This window comes from Ranitomeya variabilis, chromosome 5 (assembly GCF_051348905.1).
Source record: "Ranitomeya variabilis isolate aRanVar5 chromosome 5, aRanVar5.hap1, whole genome shotgun sequence".
Taxonomy (NCBI): Eukaryota; Metazoa; Chordata; class Amphibia; order Anura; family Dendrobatidae; genus Ranitomeya; species Ranitomeya variabilis.
The window spans coordinates 86654368-86675867 of record NC_135236.1 but is presented as its reverse complement, the minus strand read 5'-3'; positions in this window follow the sequence as shown (position 1 = coordinate 86675867).

Below are 21500 nucleotides of genomic sequence, written 5' to 3'. Positions count from 1 at the left end.
CTCAGCATGAAGGCGTCTCCCTCATCAACTTGCTTCTTACTGGACCCAACATGAACAACAGCCTCATAGGAGTGTTGATTCGCTTCAGGCAGGAACCCGTGGTGATAATTGCTGACATCCAGCAGATGTTTCATTGCTTCATCGTAGGGGAAGACAGTAGAAACTATCTCAGGTTCCTATGGCACAAGGGCAACGGCAACCACAATGAAGTTGTGGACTACCAGATGAAGGTACACGTCTTCGGCAAGAGCCCTTCACCTGCTGTAGCGATTTTATGGACTGAGAAGGGCAGCCCAGGAAGGTGAGGGAGAATATGGACACGATGCTTGTCAGTTTGTAGAGAAGAACTTCTATGTGGACGGTTGGCTCAGTCTTTATCCTCGAGTGAAGAAGCTATCGATATGCTTTCCAGGACTCAAGGAATGCTCTCTTCATCAAATCTCAGGCTCCACAAGATTATCTCCAACAGACAAGAGGTAATGGAGGCGTTTCCATCCGAAGACTATGCCACGAGCTTAAGAGACCTCGATATAGGTTCCGACGTCCCTCCCACGCAACAGCAAGGTTCTCTTCTCTAAAGCGCAGCCTCAGTCTGCTATGGGATATTAAACAGGACGCATTTACTTTTCAAGTGACACCCTGCGACAAACCATTCACCAAACGTGGAGTCCTTTCTGTCATAAACAGTATCTACGATCCTCTTGGGTTCGTCGCACCCATCACTGTTCAAGGCAAGATTCTGCTAAGACAGCTCACTGCCGAAAATACCGATTTGGAGGCTCCACTGCCATCCCAGAAACAACAAAGATGGGAGGCCTGGAAGAAGTCACTAAAGGTTTTAGAACAACTCCAAGTTCCATGTTGTTACTCTGTAAAATCTTCTTCAGTTGCCACCAGAAGAGAAGTCCACATTTTCTCCGACACATCTACAGAAGCCATAGCCACAGTAGCTTATCTGAAGACCTTGGGAGTGCATAATGAAGGGCACTGTGGTTTCATTCTGGGTAAGGCCAAATTAACCCCTAAACCAGCACACTCAGTATCAAGGCTTGAACTTTGTGCCGCAGTATTGGCGGTAGAAATCGCAGAAGTAGTGAGAGATGAAATGGACAACACAATCGATTCCTTTACATTCTACACAGATAGTAAAGTGGTACTCGGATATATATATATATAACCAATCGAAACAATTCTACATCTACGTGAGTAATAGAGTAGAGCGCATCAGATGTTTTGCTACTCCTGAGCAGTGGCATCACATCCCCTCTGATCTAAACCCAGCTGACTGAGGAACGAGAATCACAGCTGCATCCAAGCTCGGTGACAACATGTGGCTGACATCTCCAAGTATCTTATATAAGGATACCTATGATAACTACAGCAGCAATGCATATGAGCTGGTGGATCCAGAAATTAGACCAATAATCTCCACACACTATACTTCAATGATTTCAAGGCTGAAATTGAAACCTCATCGTTTTGAACGCTTCTCAAGTTGGTTATCTGCTGTATGAGCCATGGCTCGTCTTACTCACATCACTCATTGCTTTACCAACGACAAGTCATCAGGGTGCCACGGCTGGCACATGTGCAAGGATCTTATCACCAAGGTTTTTCCTAGCAATGAGGGAAATATTAAATCTACCCGGGACTCATCTTATGTGATCAAACAGAATTTAATATTTCACTGTAGTACAAAACGTTTCGATCTTGTCATCAGACCTTCATGAGTTACAGTGTATAAGAGTGCAGACTCGCTTGTGGGAGTCAGTCGATCACAAAAATTTTGCTATCTCAAAGCTGCTATTAGGAGTGGAGTAGAATGGCGAAGTAGAGTTGGCAATAGTGCAGAGAAGCGTGCTCGCATGCCGCCGTGGCGTTCATGGACGCGGTGTCCGCCGCTGGTCCAATCAGCGGCGGACACCGCGTCCATGAACGCCACGGCGGCAGATCGAAACGTTTTGTACGACAGTGAAAGATTAAATTCTGTTTGATCACATAAGATGAGTGCCGGGTTGATTTAATATACAGTATGCTTACGGTGTGGGAACCTACCCAGGCACCTTTCTATATAGTTGTGTGCACGGTATCTCTGTCTAGCAATGATGGAAAGACTCGGAAGGTAGAAGTCAAGGTGACAAATTGGGTTCAACTCGAACCTTCTTTTGCCCAGTTATTGAACTCGTGCTACTTCTACTGAAGGAGGACATCACATGAACTGAGCATTGTTGCTGGACTCCGTCACGGCGGGGAGCATACTTCCTCATACCCCAGCCATGTTAGGACATAAAACGCTCTGCGTGCAACTGGCCTTGAACACTTCTCCGTGGGTTAAACTTTACCATTGGATTGTTGGGTTGTTGAAGAGTTGGCTTGTGGTGTCTTCCCCAACCCGAAGATGGGTTTTCCTACTGAACTCATGTTCATTTTTTATTTTTTATTCAAGGACTACACGTCATCATTGAACTATGGATTTGAATTGTTGCATTATTGTTGCATATTGTTTTCTCTCTCTCTTTTCAGGTTCCATGTCAGCGTTGGACAGCAATGATTCATCACGTCACACAAAGACATTATAAAATCTGAAGATTTCAGATGGGGAGTGTTGTGTCCCATGAATGGGAACAGCTTGTTGTATATTTTTCTGTGTTATGCATTTAATTCTGCTGTTGCTATGGAGAAGCTCTGCCCTCTGAAGTTTGTCCCTTTGTCTCTCCTGTAGTTGATGATGTTAGCCCTTGCTCCTCCCTTCTTCTTCATTATCAGTTTGCTGTAGCCATCTTTGGATGCACATGTATGCTTCTCTGTTTGGGATTACTCTTTCCACCTGCTGCATTGTACATAATACAAGATTTCAGAGAATATTAACTTTTTCTCTCCCGGACTCTCATTACAAGTCAGTACAGCTGAGTTGGCACTGTCTGAGGTAGCCTGGCATGTGACTACAACAATCATACAGTTATCTAAGGGATTGATGGCTATGGATTTAGAGACTCATACTGCCTTGAAGAGTCAGAATACGTATAGTATGATGCCCCATTTAGTGCCTCCACACTACCTGAATTCTTCTATACACATGCGCAGAAATAGGCCCTAATTCAAGACATTCTTCACGCCGGTCTTGATGAGGGGGCATGGTGGAGTGAGGTGCCTGTTTCAATAAGAAGGTCTTAACTCTTAATGATGCGTCTTAAAAGTGGTGTGCGCCTCCAGGCACTTCACCATAAACCTTAAGGTACCGTCACACTAAGCAACGCTGCAGCGATACAGACAACGATGCTGATCGCTGCAGCGTCGCTGTTTGGTCGCTGGAGAGCTGTCACACAGACCGCTCTCCAGCGACCAACGATGCCGAGGTCCCTGGGTAACCAGGGTAAACATTGGGTTGCTAAGCGCAGGGCCGCGCTTAGTAACCTGATGTTTACCCTGGTTACCAGTGTAAAATGTAAAAAAACAAACACTACATACTCACCTTCGCGTCCCCCGGCGTCCGCTTCCCTGCACTGACTGAGTGCCGGCCCTAACAGCAGAGCGGTGACGTCACCGCTGTGCTGTACTTTCACTTTCACTTCAGTGCAGGAAGCGGACGGCGGGGGATGCGAATGTGAGTATGTACTGTTTGTTTTTTTTACATTTTACACTGGTAACCAGGGTAAATATCGGGTCACTAAGCGCGGCCCTGCGCTTAGTAACCCGATATTTACCCTGGTTACCATTGTAAAACATCGCTGGTATCGTTGCTTTTGCTGTCAAACACAACGATACACAGCGATCTGACGACCAAATAAAGTTCTGAACTTTAATCAACGACCAGCGATATCACAGCAGGATCCTGATCGCTGCTGCGTGTCAAACACAACGATATCGCTATCCAGGACGCTGCAACGTCACAGATCGCTAGCGATATCGTTTAGTGTGACGGTACCCTTACTCCAGAGACTAGAGTAAAGGTACCGTCACACTAAACGATATCGCTAGCGATCCGTGACGTTGCAGCGTCCTGGCTAGCGATATCGTTGAGTGTGACACGCAGCAGCGATCAGGATCCTGCTGTGATATCGCTGGTCGTTGAAGAAAGTTCAGAACTTTATTTGGTCGTCAGACCGGCGTGCATCGTCGTGTTTGACACCAAAAGCAACGATACCAGCGATGTTTTACACTGGTAACCAGGGTAAACATCGGGTTGCTAAGCGCAGGGCTGCGCTTAGTAACCCGATGTTTACCCTGGTTACCAGTGTAAAATGTAAAAAAACAAACAGTACATGCTCACCTTCGCATCCCCCGGCGTCCGCTTCCCACACTGACTGAGCGCCGGCCGTAAAGTGAAAGCACAGCACAGCGGTGACGTCACCGCTCTGCTGTTAGGGCCGGGTCAGTCAGTGCAGGGAAGCAGACGCCGGGGGACGCGAATGTAAGTATGTAGTGTTTGTTTTTTTTACATTTTACGCTGGTAACCAGGGTAAACATCGGGTTACTAAGCGCGGCCCTGCGCTTAGCAACCCGATGTTTACCCTGGTTACCCGGGGACCTCGGCATCGTTGGTCGCTGGAGAGCGGTCTGTGTGACAGCTCTCCAGCGACCAAACAGCGACGCTGCAGCGATCGGCATCGTTGTCTGTATCGCTGCAGCGTCGCTAAGTGTGACGGTACCTTAAGATCTGTGGTGTAAGGTGCGAATAATCACACATAATACAAATACACTGAATGGAGAAAAGGTAAGCAGAGAGAATATGCCCTAATAGTATCCCTACAGACCAAAACAATGGGGCAGCAGTATAGAGGTTCTGATAACATGTCCCTTGTGATATCTGTCAGGTGCAGCGTAGTCATGTAACCCTGAAGCTGTGGTCACACAAGCTTGTTAAAAATCGATTTTCATCCAGAAAAGTAGGACCTTTTTTTTTCTCACTTGTGATCCACATACAATCTGTTTTTTTAACTATTATTTTTTTACAGGACCATTTACAGTTTCTTATGTTACAGAATTGTAATGTGTCTGTACAAATCGGATTCTGTACTGTGTCTCTGTATGGCATCTGATTTTTTTATGATTTTTTCTCACACCCATCCGATCTCAGATTCTGTCAGTTAAGAAAAACGTTCATTAGCAATGCTCCATTGAATAACGTTGGTCCAAATGCTGTCCAATGAAAATCAAATAGTTTTCATCCGATATATATGGTGGTGTGAACAAGCCCTTAGGCTGCCAGCGATAAGTTTTTGATGCGCTGTGATTTTGCTGTGTCAAAAACGCAACATCGTACAGTTCCAGCAAAGTGGATGGCATTTATAGAGATCTCCTACACACTGTGCTTCTTTTTTACTCACCGTAAACTGAACTGCGGTGCGTGTTTCACATCCGCCAATGTCAATTTCGCTTTTGGATATGTTGAGTTTTATGTGAGAATTTTCCCCATAGAATTACATTAGATGCGGAAAATCCTCAAGTAAAATGCTCACGCGTTTTTAGTGTGTTTCCACAGCGGAAAAGCTTCAATAAGGGTATGTTTCCACGGTCAGGAAACGCTGCTTGTTTGACGCTGCGCAGAGCTGCAGCGTCAAACAAGCAGCGTCCAGATGTTCCAGCATAGTGGAGGGGATTTTATGAAATCCCGTCTCCACTATGCGTGGAAACCCGCACGCGGCGGCCCTGCGACTCCGGACATGCTGCGCGTCTTCTCAGATCGCAGCATGCCCGTACACCTTGCGGGGACGCAGTGTCCCCGCAAGGCATATCACAGGGCGCTATGGGAGAGAGCGATCATCCCGGATTTGAAGAGTTAACACATCCGGCATGATCGCGTCCCAGAAAGGGGGCGGGGCTTAGCGCCGAGCGCTGCAGCGATACTGCCGGCCATCCTGACAGTGGAAACATACCCTAAGATTCTCTCCCCTGTAGATAGTGAGTCCTCGCGGGCAGGGTCCTCTCTCCTTCTGTACCAGTTAGTGTCTTGTATTGCTCATGTTTATTGAATTTGTCAATGTATGCCCCCTTTTTTCACATGTAAAGCGCCATGAAATAAATGGCGCTATAAAAATGAATAATAATAAAACCACATGCAATCCACACATGGCTATAGCAATAATGTTTTGTCGAACCCAAATAGCAAACAGTGTGAAAAATAAAGCAGCTTTGTTTAAAACATGACATATCAACAAGAAACAAAAACTGTAGCATCAAAAATGCAATAAAAATGCAAAATGTAAAACACGCAATGAAAAAATAAAGTAAATTAATTTAAATAATATGTGGTGCAGAAATGCTGCAGAAAGCCTGAGGGTATGTGTACACAGCATCATTTAGACGTCGGCACAGCCACCGAGTTTTCCCAGGCAAAGCCGCTCACGCATTCAGTATTTAATCAGAATTTTACCTCAGTATTTGTAAGCCAAGACCAGGAGTGGGTGATAAATACAGAAGTGATGACGTGCTTCTATTATACTTTTCCTCTGATTGTTCCACTCCTGGTTTTGGCTTACAAATACTGAGGTAAAATACTGACCAAATACTCAATGTGTGCACGTGGCCTTAATCATCATTGTGGTCTTGCACATGAAACAGCTGTTTCCTTACAAGATTAAGCGCTTTTGCAGGGAATAGTGGACAGGCCCCAGCAGCACAGGGATGTTGTATTTTTCAGCTTCATATGAACGTAGACTTCGGTTAGATGCAGACGTGTATATTTTTTGTCACCCGAGATACTCGGGTTAATTATGTTAATTACACTCTGATCAGAGTTGGGCACAGTGTGATCCAATTCTCAAAGATGGAGAAAAAAAAATTTCCATCTTCTCCATTGTGTCAGTCCGTGGAATCAGTCAGATGTCATCCAAGTGCAGTTCGGTGATCTCCACTAACTCAGTGAATTGCATGGCCGAGTGCGATCCGAATATCTTATCAAATTCGGCCATGAAGCGATTTTTTTTCATAGCAGAGACTCAGTCAGAGGAAAAAAATCTGACATGTGCACGGTACCATAAACTAACATTGGTCTGGGTGCGATCCAGCATTTTGTCAGATCCCACTCAGATCAAAAATACGGTCATCTGCACGAGCCCCTAGGATGCAACATCTTTTAGGGCTGTCCCACACGTCCAGATAATTCCGGTACCGGAATAAATCGGTACCGGAGTTATCTGTGTCCGTGTGCCTGGGAACTCACGGAGGCCATACGTGCGGCACACGTGTGCCGCCCGTATGGCGAGTGGGTACCACACGGAGCGTGTGGTACCCACTCTGCATCATGCTGAAGCCGCGCTTCATATGTTCCCTGCAGCAGCGTTTGCTGCAGAGAAAATATGAATAATAGTGTTTAAAATAAAGATCTATGTGTCCGCCGCCCTCCCACCCCCTGTGCGCCCCCCCCCGCTGGTCAGAAAATACTTACCCGGGTCCCCCGTCGGCTGTCGCTCCTTCCTGGTCTGGCCGCGGCTTCTAGTGTATGCGGTCACGTGGGCCCGATCATTTACAGTCATGAATATGTGGCTCCACCTCCCATAGGGGCGGAGCCGACTATTCATGATTGTAAATGATCGGCCCCACGTGACCGCATACAGTGGAAGCCGCAGCCAGACCAGGAAGGAGCGACAGCCGACGGGGGACCCGGGTAAGTATTTTCTGACCAGCGGGGGGGCGCACAGGGGGTGGGGGGGCGGCGGACACATAGATCTTTATTTTAAACACTATTATTCATATTTTCTCTGCAGCAAACGCTGCTGCAGGGAACATATGAATCGCGGCTTCAGCACCATGTGGGGGGGACAGCGCTTACTGTAGCGCTGTCTCCTGCACGCACACGGACCCCAGACGGAGAATGTCCGTGTGAGGTCCGTGTTTTACACGGACCCATTGACTCTATTGGGTCCGTGTAATACGTGCGCTCCCACGAACACTGACATGTCTCCGTGTTTGGCACACGGAGACACGGTCCGCAAAAAATCAATGACATCTGCACAGATGCATTGATTTTTATGGGTCTACGTGTGTCAGTGTCTCCGGTACGTGAGGAAACTGTCACCTCACGTACCGGAGCCACTGACGTGTGAAACCGGCCTTAGATGTAGGCGAAGCCACCTAGTTTTTCAAGCAGAAGATCTTTCAGGAAACTCCAGAGATTTTTATTCCTAAAATATCTTTTATGAGGTTTTTTTCAGTCACTTCCTGAGCATTTTTACTATGATTTGGCCTCCAACATTTTTTGGACGTTTTTTCCCAAGGTTTTTGTGTCGTTTATTGTAATGTCATTTTCCAGTTGTTGTTTTTTTCTTCACATTATTGAATAATGCAGAAAATGCTAGAGGTTTTTTTTTTTTTTTAAAGGAAAAACTATGGCAAAATGTCCGAAAATGGGTCTTCTAGGCGTCTTTTGAGCTTTACAATTCTTTTGTATTGTACAAAGCGTCTTCAGAGTGGAAAATGCCAGAAGAATGGTCAGTTCACTCCCTTTAACCACTTGGCGTTATTAGAAACCCAAAGCCATTAAAAGAGGTTGAAAATCCTGAACATGTGAACAGCGAGTTGTTTTTACTTAGAAATCTATATGTTCATTCTTTTCAACGTCACCTGATGGATTTTTCTGCAGTTTCTGCAGCAGAATCCACTTTTAAAAGACGTTGTGTGCAGATACGTGCTCTAGCACTTACAAGCGCATCACATTTTTTAAATGTTTTAAACAATTTTTATTCCTCGTTTCACAGAAAAAAGCATGGTTTAGCAGGAAATGGGTGTAGTCAGTCAGGGGCACGACTTAAAATGTGACACCGCACCCCAAGATTGTGTCAAAGTTTAGCTGCATATTACTGGTGAGAATTAAGTTAAACAATAGTCGTTATAAAGTTTGACAAAAATGACACCAAAATTTATCATTTTGTAAGAGATAGGCTGGCCTCACACTAGCGAGTATTACGGACGTATGAGAGGTGCAGAAAATACGGATTGCATACGGTACAATGATTCTCTATGGCCCAGCTCCTATCTGCTGTATTTTACTGATCCGTATTATACGGTCTTCTATGGCACGTAGCATGCTGCGTTTGTCAGCGTATTTCGCAAAAAAATCGCCAATGAAAGTCTATGGGGACGAGAAAAATACGGATTCCACACGGATCAGCAGTGTGACTTGCGAGAAATACGCACCGGTGTTATAGAGAAAAGCCGGCAATTCAGTGCGGTGTACAGTAAAATCACACTCCCAGGCTCGAGTTCATATGAGGACATCCAGCAGAGGGCGCATCACCGCGACTCAAGGTAACTACAGGACATTCCCCTGCTTTACATTCATTCCCCGGGGTTTTACATCAACGAACACAACTGCATTAGCAGAGCTCCTGGGTGTAAAATGATTTAACCCCTTCAGATGGATTTACATCGTGGGATCTGCCAGAACGACGGAAGGTATGGGATATTGTTGATTTTTTTTATTTTTCCTTTGTTACAGAACGAGGGTCTTCAGGTAGATTAAGAGAATAATAAAATATTACAACACCCTGTGTCTTTATTTCATTAAAGTACTTTGTAATAATCTGTGTGTGTTTTATTAACCATTTTGTACTATTGGATTAATAATGGATAGGTGTCATAATTGACGCCTCTCCATTATTAATCTGGCTTAATGTCACCTTACAATAGCAAGGTGACATTAACCCTTCATTACCCCATATCCCACCGCTACACGGGAGTGGGAAGAGAGTGGCCAAGTGCCAGAATAGGCGCATCTTCCAGATGGGCCTTTTCTGGGGTGGCTGGGGGCAGATGTTTGTAGCCAGGGGGGCCAATAACCATGGACCCTCTCTAGGCTATTAATATCTGCCCTCAGTCACTGGCTTTACCACTCTGGCGGAGAAAATTGTGCGGGAGCCCACGCCAATTTTTTCCGCGATTTAACCCTTTAATTTAATAGCTTGATCGCCCAAATTTTGCACATACACACTACTAACATTAGAATTGGAATATACTGTATATATGTTTTAACGAACATTTGAGCCCATAAATCCATTAGATGTCGGTTTTGCACGCCTGCGAGAAAATATCGCAGTACGGATGCCATACGGATTACATACGGAGGATGCCATGCGCAAAATACGCTGCCACACCCTGCCTACGGATGACATACGGATCAATATTTTGGGAACATTTCTGCATATTACGGCCCTATAAAACGGACCGTATTTTCATACGCTGAGTGTGAGGCCGGCCATACTGTGATAAATTTGGCACTTTCAAGAATGTATAGTCTGAGGGTAAGTTCCCACAGTCAAGAACTGGCAGCGCTTTGGACGCAGCACATGTCCACTCCTTCCAAAGCGCTCCCGGCTTTTGAACGCAGGTGATTCTGCATGTGTTCATTGAACCAAGCCAAATCATAGCGCCCAATACATTGTACAGGGACATTTATCTTGTGGAGACTGAGCGTTTCCGCAAGATAAATTGACATGCTGTGGTCTGGAAAGATGCACCGCATGTCCGTCTCCACAGGGAAGCCACGGGCGCCGATGCACGCATAGTGGAGATGGGATTTCTTCAAATCCCATCCACTATGCTGTAACATCTGGACGCTATGGGTTGGATGCTGCAGATGTATGTAAGGAGGTTGCTTTCCCTGCTCCTTACCTGGAACCACTTAGTCAGACAGCTAGGTTGTCGAGGGGAAGACCTTCTGCCCTGGACAGAAAGGACCATGTGACTGCAGGGGGAGAGAGGAAGAGAGAGGGGCATGGTGATAAAAGTGCGGGAGAGCAGAGCGCGCCAGACAGAGGGGACAGCGTGTCAGAGAGAAAGCAGGCTGCAGCGCCGCGCTCCCCATGACAGAGTGCTCCCCGTGAGCGCACTAAGGCTGGAGTGAGAGTGGGGACTTGAAAGCCTCCATAATCAGAGACGACATGTCCCCTTACAGTGACCTGAGCGTGCAGCCCCGGTCACCGCACTGACAAGCCAGGACCCCTGAGTGTGACTAAGGAAACTGCTCAGTGTGTGTGTATTCTTGCTGCAGAGAGAGACTGTCAGCCTGGTGTACAGAGACTCGCAGCAAAGGGGCTGTGTGATTTCCTGCTTGCAGCTTCACTGGGAAAAAAGTCTTAACCCCGGAGTTTCCAGTTTCCAGGAAAACAGAGAAGAGACTTCGATCCCCTGGTCCCTGCAGTATCAGTACAGAGACTGTGATTCTTGGTGAGAGACTTAACAGTGCGGAGCCCCTGATTCCTGGCTGTGCTGTAAAAGCTAAAGACTTCATCTTGTGAGTACATGAAAGTGGACTCTGTTGGTGACTGTACCCACGCTGGAATTAGGACCCTCCAGTCAGGACCTCCCTGGACTGATAAGTTACAAGAACACTCGTTAACCCTTTTGTTTCCGCTTAACTGTTTACTGTTTGATTTACCTCTATTAACCCCGTTTACTCCCTGCGAGGAGAATCTTACTCCTGTTAATAAATTCCCCTCAACAGTTGGTCTGTCTGTTCTGTGGTGACATACTCAACCCTGCACCCTATTACATGTACGCAGCGTCCAACCCGCAGCATTTATAGACCCTGGTGTAGAGGTCAGCCAGGGCCGTAGTCGTGGCTGAGCTTATTAGGTTTTGTGTGCCCTGGTCTCCCTTTACATATAATCATGTTTCGCTTTCAGCTTACTTGTCTCTCCGTACACTGCTCCATCAGGGTTCTCCCTTTGTTCTCTAAGGTCACCTTTGGCCATTTGTGTAATAACAGAGGCACAGTCCAGTAGTAACTAGTGATGAGCGAGTATATTCGTTGCTCAGATTTTCCCGAGTACGCTTGGGTGATCTCCGAGTATTTGTGACTGCTTGGAGATTTAGTTTTTGTTGACTCAGCTGCATGATTTATGGCTGCTAGCCTGCCTGAGTACATGTGGGTGTTGTTGGTTGCTAGTGAATCCCCACATGTAATCAAGCTGTCTAACAGTCGTAAATCATGCTGCTGCTGCAAGGAAAACTAAATCTCTGAGCAGTCACAAATACTCAGAGATCACCCAAGCATGCTCTGGAAAACCCGAGCAACGAGTATACTTGCTCATCTGTTATGACCCCAATGGCAGAGGGTCTCAGGAATAATGCTAAGTCAGTAAATACAGAAAACCAGCTCATAGGGCAGTGGTAACTGGGCTAACCATATAACTAATCCTAGCACCACAAATACCAGCAGCCGGGGAACGTTCCTACGTTGATCCTAGACGTCTCGCGCCAGCCGGAGAGCTAACTACCCCTAGAAGGGAAAAGAAAGACCTTTCTTGCCTCCAGAGGAAATACCCCAAAAAGTTGGATAGAAGCCCCCCACAAATAATAACGGTGAGGTAAGAGGAAAAGACAAACATAAGAATGAACTAGGAATTTAGCAAAGAGAGGCCCACTAGCTAATAGCAGAATATAGAAAGATAACTTATATGGTCAGCAAAAAATCCTATCAAAAATATCCACACTGGAAATTCAAGAACCCCCGAACCGTCTAACGGCCCGGGGGGAGAACACCAGCCCCCTAGAGCTTCCAGCAAGGTCAGGAATCACATTTAGTACAAGCTGGACAAAAAAAATAGCAAACAAATAACCCAAAAAACAAAGAAGCAAGACTTAGCTTAATTTAGCACGAACCAGGACCAGCAAACAGGAGCAAACAGAATGTGTCTGATAACACCGATGCCAGGCACTGGACTAAGGTTCCAGGAGGTTTATATAGCAACACCCCTGAAGTAACGACCCAGCTGGGTGCAAACAGAGGGAAGGAAATCCCAGAGTCATATCACTAGTAACCACTAGAGGGAGCCAAAAAAGTCTAATTTACAACAGTACCCCCCCCTTAAGGAGGGGTCACCGAACCCTCACCAAGACCACCAGGGCGATCAGGATGAGCAGCGTGAAAGGCACGAACCAAATCGGCCGCATGCACATCAGAGGCAACCACCCAGGAATTATCCTCCTGACCATAACCCTTCCAATTGAACAAATACTGAAGCCTCCGCCTGGAGAGACGAGAATCCAAGATCTTCTCCACCACGTACTCCAACTCGCCCTCAACCAACACCGGAGCAGGAGGCTCAGCAGAAGGAACCACAGGCACAACGTAGCGTCGTAACAAAGACCTATGGAACACGTTGTGAATGGCAAACGAAACCGGAAGATCCAAGCGAAAGGACACAGGATTAAGGATTTCCAATATCTTGTAAGGACCGATGAAGCGAGGCTTAAATTTAGGAGAGGAGACCTTCATAGGAACAAATCGAGAAGACAGCCACACCAAATCCCCAACACGAAGTCGGGGACCCACACCGCGGCGGCGGTTGGCAAAACGCTGAGCCTTCTCCTGTGACAACTTCAAGTTGTCCACCACATGATTCCAGATCTGCTGCAACCTATCCACCACAGAATCTACTCCAGGACAGTCAGAAGGCTCCACATGTCCCGAGGAAAAATGAGGATGGAAACCAGAGTTGCAGAAAAATGGCGAAACCAAAGTAGCGGAACTAGCCCGATTATTTAGGGCAAACTCAGCCAACGGCAAGAAGGTCACCCAATCATCCTGATCTGCCGAAACAAAACACCTCAAGTAAGCTTCCAGAGTCTGATTAGTTCGCTCAGTTTGTCCATTAGTCTGAGGATGAAAGGCAGACGAGAACGATAAATCAATGCCCATCCTAGCACAAAAGGATCGCCAGAACCTGGAAACAAACTGGGATCCTCTGTCAGACACAATATTCTCAGGAATGCCGTGTAAACGAACCACATTCTGAAGGAACACAGGAACCAGATCGGAAGAGGAAGGCAGCTTAGGCAAAGGCACCAAATGGACCATTTTTGAAAAGCGATCACATACCACCCAGATGACAGACATACCCCGAGACACCGGGAGATCAGAAATGAAATCCATGGAAATATGTGTCCAAGGCCTCTTCGGGACAGGCAAGGGCAAGAGCAACCCGCTGGCACGGGAACAGCAAGGCTTAGCTCGAGCACAAGTCCCACAGGACTGCACAAATGACCGTACATCCCGTGACAAGGAAGGCCACCAAAATGACCTAGCCACCAGATCTCTGGTGCCAAAAATTCCCGGATGACCTGCCAACACCGAGGAATGAACCTCGGAAATGACTCTGCTGGTCCACTTATCAGGAACAAACAGTCTGTCAGGTGGACAAGAGTCAGGTCTACCAGCTTGAAATCTCTGCAACACACGTCGCAAATGAGGAGAAATGGCTGACAAAATAACTCCTTCTTTAAGAATACCAACAGGTTCTGTGACTCCAGGAGAGTCAGGCACAAAGCTCCTTGAAAGAGCATCAGCTTTCACATTCTTTGAACCTGGTAAATACGAGACCACAAAGTCAAAACGGGAGAAAAACAATGACCAGCGGGCCTGTCTAGGATTCAAGCGTTTAGCAGACTCGAGATACATCAAATTTTTGTGATCAGTCAAGACCACCACACGATGCTTAGCACCCTCGAGCCAATGACGCCACTCCTCAAATGCCCACTTCATGGCCAGTAATTCCCGATTGCCCACATCATAATTCCGCTCAGCAGGCGAAAACTTCCTAGAGAAGAAAGCACATGGTCTCATTACCGAGCAACCAGGGCCTCTCTGACAAAACGGCCCCTGCCCCAATCTCAGAAGCATCCACCTCGACCTGAAAGGGAAGTGAGACATCAGGCTGGCACAAAACAGGCGCCGAAGTAAACCGGCGCTTCAACTCCTGGAACGCCTCCACGGCTGCAGGAGCCCAGTTAGCAACATCAGAACCTTTCTTGGTCATATCCGTCAAAGGTTTAACAACGCTAGAAAAATTAGCGATAAAACGACGGTAGAAGTTAGCAAAACCAAAGAACTTCTGAAGACTCTTAACTGACGTGGGTTGAGTCCACTCATGAATAGCTCGGACCTTGACTGGGTCCATCTCCACAGCAGAAGGGGAAAAAATAAACCCCAAAAAGGGAACTTTCTGTACTCCAAAGAGACACTTTGAGCCTTTAACAAACAAGGCATTCTCACGCAAAACCTGAAACACCATCCTGACCTGCTCCACATGTGAGTCCCAATCTTCAGAGAAAACCAGAATATCGTCCAGATAAACAATCATAAATTTATCCAGATACTTCCGGAAAATATCATGCATAAAGGACTGAAATACTGAGGGAGCATTAGAAAGCCCAAAAGGCATCACCAAGTACTCAAAATGACCTTCGGGCGTATTAACTGCAGTCTTCCATTCATCACCTTGCTTAATGCGCACAAGGTTGTATGCACCACGAAGATCTATCTTGGTGAACCACTTGGCACCCTTAATCCGAGCAAACAAGTCCGACAAGAGAGGCAAAGGATACTGAAATTTTACAGTGATTTTATTCAGTAGCCGATAGTCAATACAAGGTCTCAAAGATCCGTCCTTCTTAGCCACAAAAAAGAATCCCGCACCAAGAGGGGAAGAGGATGGACGGATATGCCCCTTCTCCAGAGACTCCTTGATATATGAACGCATTGCGGCATGCTCAGGTACTGACAGATTAAATAATCTTCCCTTAGGAAATTTACTACCTGGAATCAAATCTATGGCGCAGTCACAGTCCCTATTAGGAGGCATAGCACTGGATCTGGACTCACTGAATACATCCTGATAATCAGACAAATACTCAGGAACTTCCGAAGGAGTAGAGGAAGCAATAGACACCGGCGGGGAATCAGCATGAATTCCCTGACAGCCCCAACTTGACACAGACATAGCCTTCCAATCCAGGACTGGATTGTGGGTCTGTAACCATGGCAGACCCAAAACGACCAAATCATGCATTTTATGCAGAACAAGAAAACGAATCACCTCCCGATGTTCAGGAGTCATGCACATGGTCACCTGCGTCCAAAACTGCGGTTTATTTTCCGCCAATGGCGTAGCATCAATACCTCTAAGAGGAATAGGATTTACTAACGGTTCAAGAACAAAACCACAGCGCTTGGCAAATGACAGATCCATAAGACTCAGGGCGGCACCTGAATCCACAAACGCCATAACCGGGTAAGAAGACAAAGAGCAAATTAAAGTCACAGACAAAATAAATTTAGGTTGCAAATTACCAATGGCGACAGGACTAACAACCCTTGTTAGGCGTTTAGAGCATGCTGATATAACATGTGTAGAATCACCACAGTAAAAACACAACCCACTCTGACGTCTATGATTTTTCCGTTCATTTCTAGTCTGAATTCTATCACATTGCATTAAATCAGGTGTTTGTTCAGACAACACCACCAGAGGATTAGCGGTTTTGCGCTCCCGCAAACGCCGGTCAATTTGAATAGCAAGCGCCATAGAATCATTCAGACTTGTAGGAATGGGGAAACCCACCATCACATTCTTAATGGCTTCAGAAAGGCCATTTCTGAAATTTGCGGCCAGAGCACACTCATTCCACTGAGTAAGCACGGACCATTTCCGAAATTTTTGGCAATACACTTCAGCTTCATCCTGACCCTGAGAAATAGCCAGCAAGGCTTTTTCTGCCTGAATTTCAAGATTGGGTTCCTCGTAAAGCAATCCGAGCGCCAGAAAAAACGCATCAATATTCGCCAATGCCGGATCTCCTGGCGCTAGCGAGAAAGCCCAATCCTGAGGGTCGCCCCGCAAAAAAGAAATAACAATTTTAACTTGCTGAGCAGAATCTCCAGATGAACGGGGTCTCAGAGAAAGAAACAATTTACAATTATTCTTGAAATTCCTAAACCTAAATCGATCTCCAGAAAACAATTCCGGAATAGGTATTTTAGGTTCAGACATAGGACTACTGGTAACAAAATCTTGTATACCCTGCACACGAGCTGCCAGCTGGTCAACACTTGTAATCAAGGTCTGCACATTCATGTCTGCAGCAAGCACACGCCACTCAAAGGTAAAGGGGAGGAAGAGAAGGAAGGAAAAAAAAAAAACCTCAATTTCCTTTCTTATTATCCCACTTCTGCAATGCTTTAAACATTCAATATTGGCCTGGCATACTGTTATGACCCCAATGGCAGAGGGTCTCAGGAATAATGCTAAGTCAGTAAATACAGAAAACCAGCTCATAGGGCAGTGGTAACTGGGCTGACCATATAACTAATCCTAGCACCACAAATACCAGCAGCCGGGGAACGTTCCTACGTAGATCCTAGACGTCTCGCGCCAGCCGGAGAGCTAACTACCCCTAGAAGGGAAAAGAAAGACCTTTCTTGCCTCCAGAGGAAATACCCCAAAAAGTTGGATAGAAGCCCCCCACAAATAATAACGGTGAGGTAAGAGGAAAAGACAAACATAAGAATGAGCTAGGAATTTAGCAAAGAGAGGCCCACTAGCTAATAGCAGAATATAGAAAGATAACTTATATGGTCAGCAAAAAATCCTATCAAAAATATCCACACTGGAAATTCAAGAACCCCCGAACCGTCTAACGGCCCGGGGGGAGAACACCAGCCCCCTAGAGCTTCCAGCAAGGTCAGGAATCACATTTAGTACAAGCTGGACAAAAAAAATAGCAAACAAATAACCCAAAAAACAAAGAAGCAAGACTTAGCTTAATTTAGCACGAACCAGGACCAGCAAACAGGAGCAAACAGAATGTGTCTGATAACACCGATGCCAGGCACTGGACTAAGGTTCCAGGAGGTTTATATAGCAACACCCCTGAAGTAACGACCCAGCTGGGTGCAAACAGAGGGAAGGAAATCCCAGAGTCATATCACTAGTAACCACTAGAGGGAGCCAAAAAAGTCTAATTCACAACACTCATCACTAATGGTAACTCATAATGCAGAACATTACTTTCATAATTTTGCAGCACATTCAAGTTCAACACAGCATTCTCAGCGGATTTCACATTACACGTCATTACAGATTTTCCCTCGCTTCTCTCCCTGTCACACAGCTCAAGATCAGGTCGTACCGCACTGTACGTTTTCTCGGCGTCCTCCCTGTCCAGACTCACTGCTACTGGGTGTTCCTTCAGTCGTTTTGCACCGGATCTGAGGGCATCAACCCAGGCTAGAACCTGCCACATGGTGAACGACCCGCCTGTCTGTCCTGCTGTGTCCACCTTTATAGCTTCCATGTTTGTAGCTCAATCTTCTGTAACTCTTGTAGCTGTGTCTGTGCTGTTCCCCATGCACTGGATGCCTGGGCACTTCCTTGGAAATAACGTTACAGGTTCTTACAGTTGCTTGTCTATATTGGCGTAGATCAATTGTCCACGAGAGCGGTGCCTGGCCATAGCGCTCTCTCCATGTTGATGCAGCTGGGCCCAAATTTCCTTTTCCCATTGTTTTTACTTGCAATGGTGTCCACTATCCATACGGACTGTCCCGAAGTTGAGGTGGGGCCCTGCTCTGCTTGGTGGACCCGAGGAGCATCCAATCCCACCTCTATGCCTCCCATGGGCCTGTTCTCCCATCCCCGATGGCTAGGGGTCAAATCTAGGGGCTCGCTCCGCAGGGCAGTGGGTCGTGGGACAGTATGGCCTGGCGGGGTGGAAGCCTGCGGCAAAGACCAATCTCCCAATAACAAGGGATGTGGTTCACTCACCGCTGGCCTCGTAGGTCCGACCATGCCTGTCCTGCAGATGTTGTATCCTTCCACGGCGGCACCCTCTGGCTATTCATGATGTAGTGCCGGCACAGTCTCCACTTCTGGTCCAGGTTCCTCCGGGGTTGTCACAGGTTCTGGTCCCCGCTGCTGTTGCACCACTAGCTCCAGGCATAGAGGTTCCACCTTATGAAGATGCTCTGGCTCCGGACGTTGTGGAATCTCCGACCTTGCGTCCCACGGCTCTGGTTCAGCATTTTCTCCAGGTGTTGGTTTCTTTGGGGCAGTCACTGACTCCAGCTCCTGGTGTTCTCACTCCTGCTTTTGTGATGACTCGGGCTCCGACAGCCGCCGGTGACTCCCTTTGGCAGGTGGCAGGTACTATTCGCCAATCTCGTCTTCATGCCGTCTGGGTCGGGTTTTTTCCTCATCCTGCCACCACTTCCACTCTATGTGGCCTTTTCTGCCACAATGATGGGTGCAGGAATGGTGCATCGCTGCCGGCGCCGCATTCCGTAATGACACCTGACAGCTGCACACGGGCTGTTCTTCTGGACCCCACCCATCCCACGGTGGGGTCACTCCCGGCCGCTCAACCCATTTTCTAGTAACCTGTTGCAAGGGGCAAGTCCTCTTTCTTCTCCAACGCAACCACAAGGGGAAGGCACCATGGTTAGGCCACGGCTTTCGCCAGACAGCTTCTTGCAACAATTCTTCATCAGGACACCCATCAAGGGTGGGGTAAGAGTTGCTGTCATGTAAGGGGCGGCTCTGGTTCAGCATTTTCTCCAGGTGTAGGTTCCTTTGGGGCAGTCACTGACTCCAGCTCCTGGTGTTCTCGCTCCTGCTTTTGTGATGACTCGGGCTTCGACAGCCGCCGGTGACTCCCTTTGGCAGGTGGCAGGTACTATTCGCCAATCACGTCTTCATGTCATCTGGGTCGGGTTTTTTCCTCCTCCTGCCACCACTTCCACTCTATGTGGCCTTTTCTGCCACAATGATGGGTGCAGGAATGGTGCATCGTTGCCGGCGCCGTGTTCCGTAATGACACCTGGCAGCTGCACACGGGCTGTTCTTCTGGACCCCACCCGTCCCAGGGTCGGGTCGCTCCCGGCTGCGCAACCCATTTTCTAGTAACCTGTTGCAAGGGGCAAGTCCTCTTTCTTCTCCAACGCACTCACCAGGGGCGGGCACCATTGTTAGGCCACAGCTTTCGCCAGACAGCTTCTCGCGACAATTCTTCATCAGGACACCCATGAAGGGTGGGGTAAGAGTTGCTGTCATGTAAGGGGGCCTTCTTTAAGGCCACCATCTTGACCATCACAATGTCAGTCTCAATCAAAGTACTAGTCAAGTCCAGCATTTCAGTCATATCGGGCATTTCAGTAACATCCACAAAGTCTTTAACTCTGTCCTCTCTGGTCACATCTGTTACACTCAAATCATCATCATCCTCATCTTCTTCTTTCTTTGTGGTTCCTCTGAAGTGCAAGGTAGTGGCATCCTGCCGACTACACCAAGTGTAGAGGCCAGCCATGGCCATAGTCGTGGCTGAGCTTATCAAGCTTTGTGTGCCCTGACCTCCCTTTACATATAAATCATGTTTCACTTTCAGTTACTTGCCTCTCCATACACTGGGCCGTCAGGGTTCTTCCTTTGTTCTCTAAGGTCACCTTTGGCCTTTTGTGTAATAACAGAGACACAGTCCAGTAGTAACTCATAACACAGAACTTTACTTTCATAACTTCGCAGCACATCCAAGTTCAACACAGCATTCTCAGTGGATTTCACATTACACGTCATTACAGATTTCCCCTCGCTTCTCTCCCTGTCACACAGCTCAAGATCAGGTCGTACCGCACTGTACGTTTTCTCGGCATCCTCCCTGTCCAGACTCACTGCCACTGGGTGTTCCTTCAGCCGTTTCACTTCGGATCTGAGGACATCAACCCAGGCTAGAACCTGCCACATTATGAACGACCCACCTGTCTGTCCTGCCGTGTCCACCTTTATAGCTCCTATGCTTGTAGCTCAATCTTCTGTAACTCTTGTAGCTGTGTCTATGCGGTTCCCCATACACTGGATGCCTGGGCACTTCCTTGGAATTAATGTTACGGGGTCTTACAGTTACCCGGGCCTATAGCCCACCCGAGCTCTATGGGCACCCCCACCCTTCTGACTCTAATCAGGAAGCTCCCTTCCACTTACTACAGTGACCCCTCCTACAGTTAACTATTTACAGTGCCATAGCTAAAACTATGCTGTACTCCATCTTGTGGCAAAACTAGGGTGCTGAAATTTCACTATAAACAATAGCAGCAATCACATATAAAACATTACAAATGGCTATAAATATGTTACGTATCACATTACATCATTACATTTACAGATCAGTAAAATGACTATTTACCCAGGATGTGCAAAGGGAATATTCTTCAACCCCCTTACAGTGGGAACATACCCTTAAGCCCCCGTCTCACTAAGCGAGATCGCTAGCGAGATCGCTGCTGAGTCACAAGTTTTGTGACGCAACAGCGACCTCAGTAGCGATCTCGCTATGTGTGACACGTAGCAGCGACCAGGCCCCTGCTGTGAGATCGCTGGTCGTGTCGGAATGGCCTGGACCGTTTTTTGATCGTTGAGGTCCCGCTGGGTAGCACACATCAATGTGTTTGACACCTTACCAACGACCTCGTTGACGACTCAGACACTGAATCGTCATAATAGCTCCCATGTGACATCGTTGTACAGGTCGCTACAGGTCGCTGGTGAGATGTCAAACAGTGAGATCGCAGCTGCGATCGTTGGAAGATCTCACTGTTTGACATCTCACCAGCGGCCACAAAGCGACGCAGCAACGATGCCTGAAGGTCGTATCGTTGTCGGGATCGCTTTAGCGTCCCTAAGTGAGACGGGGCCTTAAGGCCTTGATAAATCGAGACCAACATTCTTTAAAGG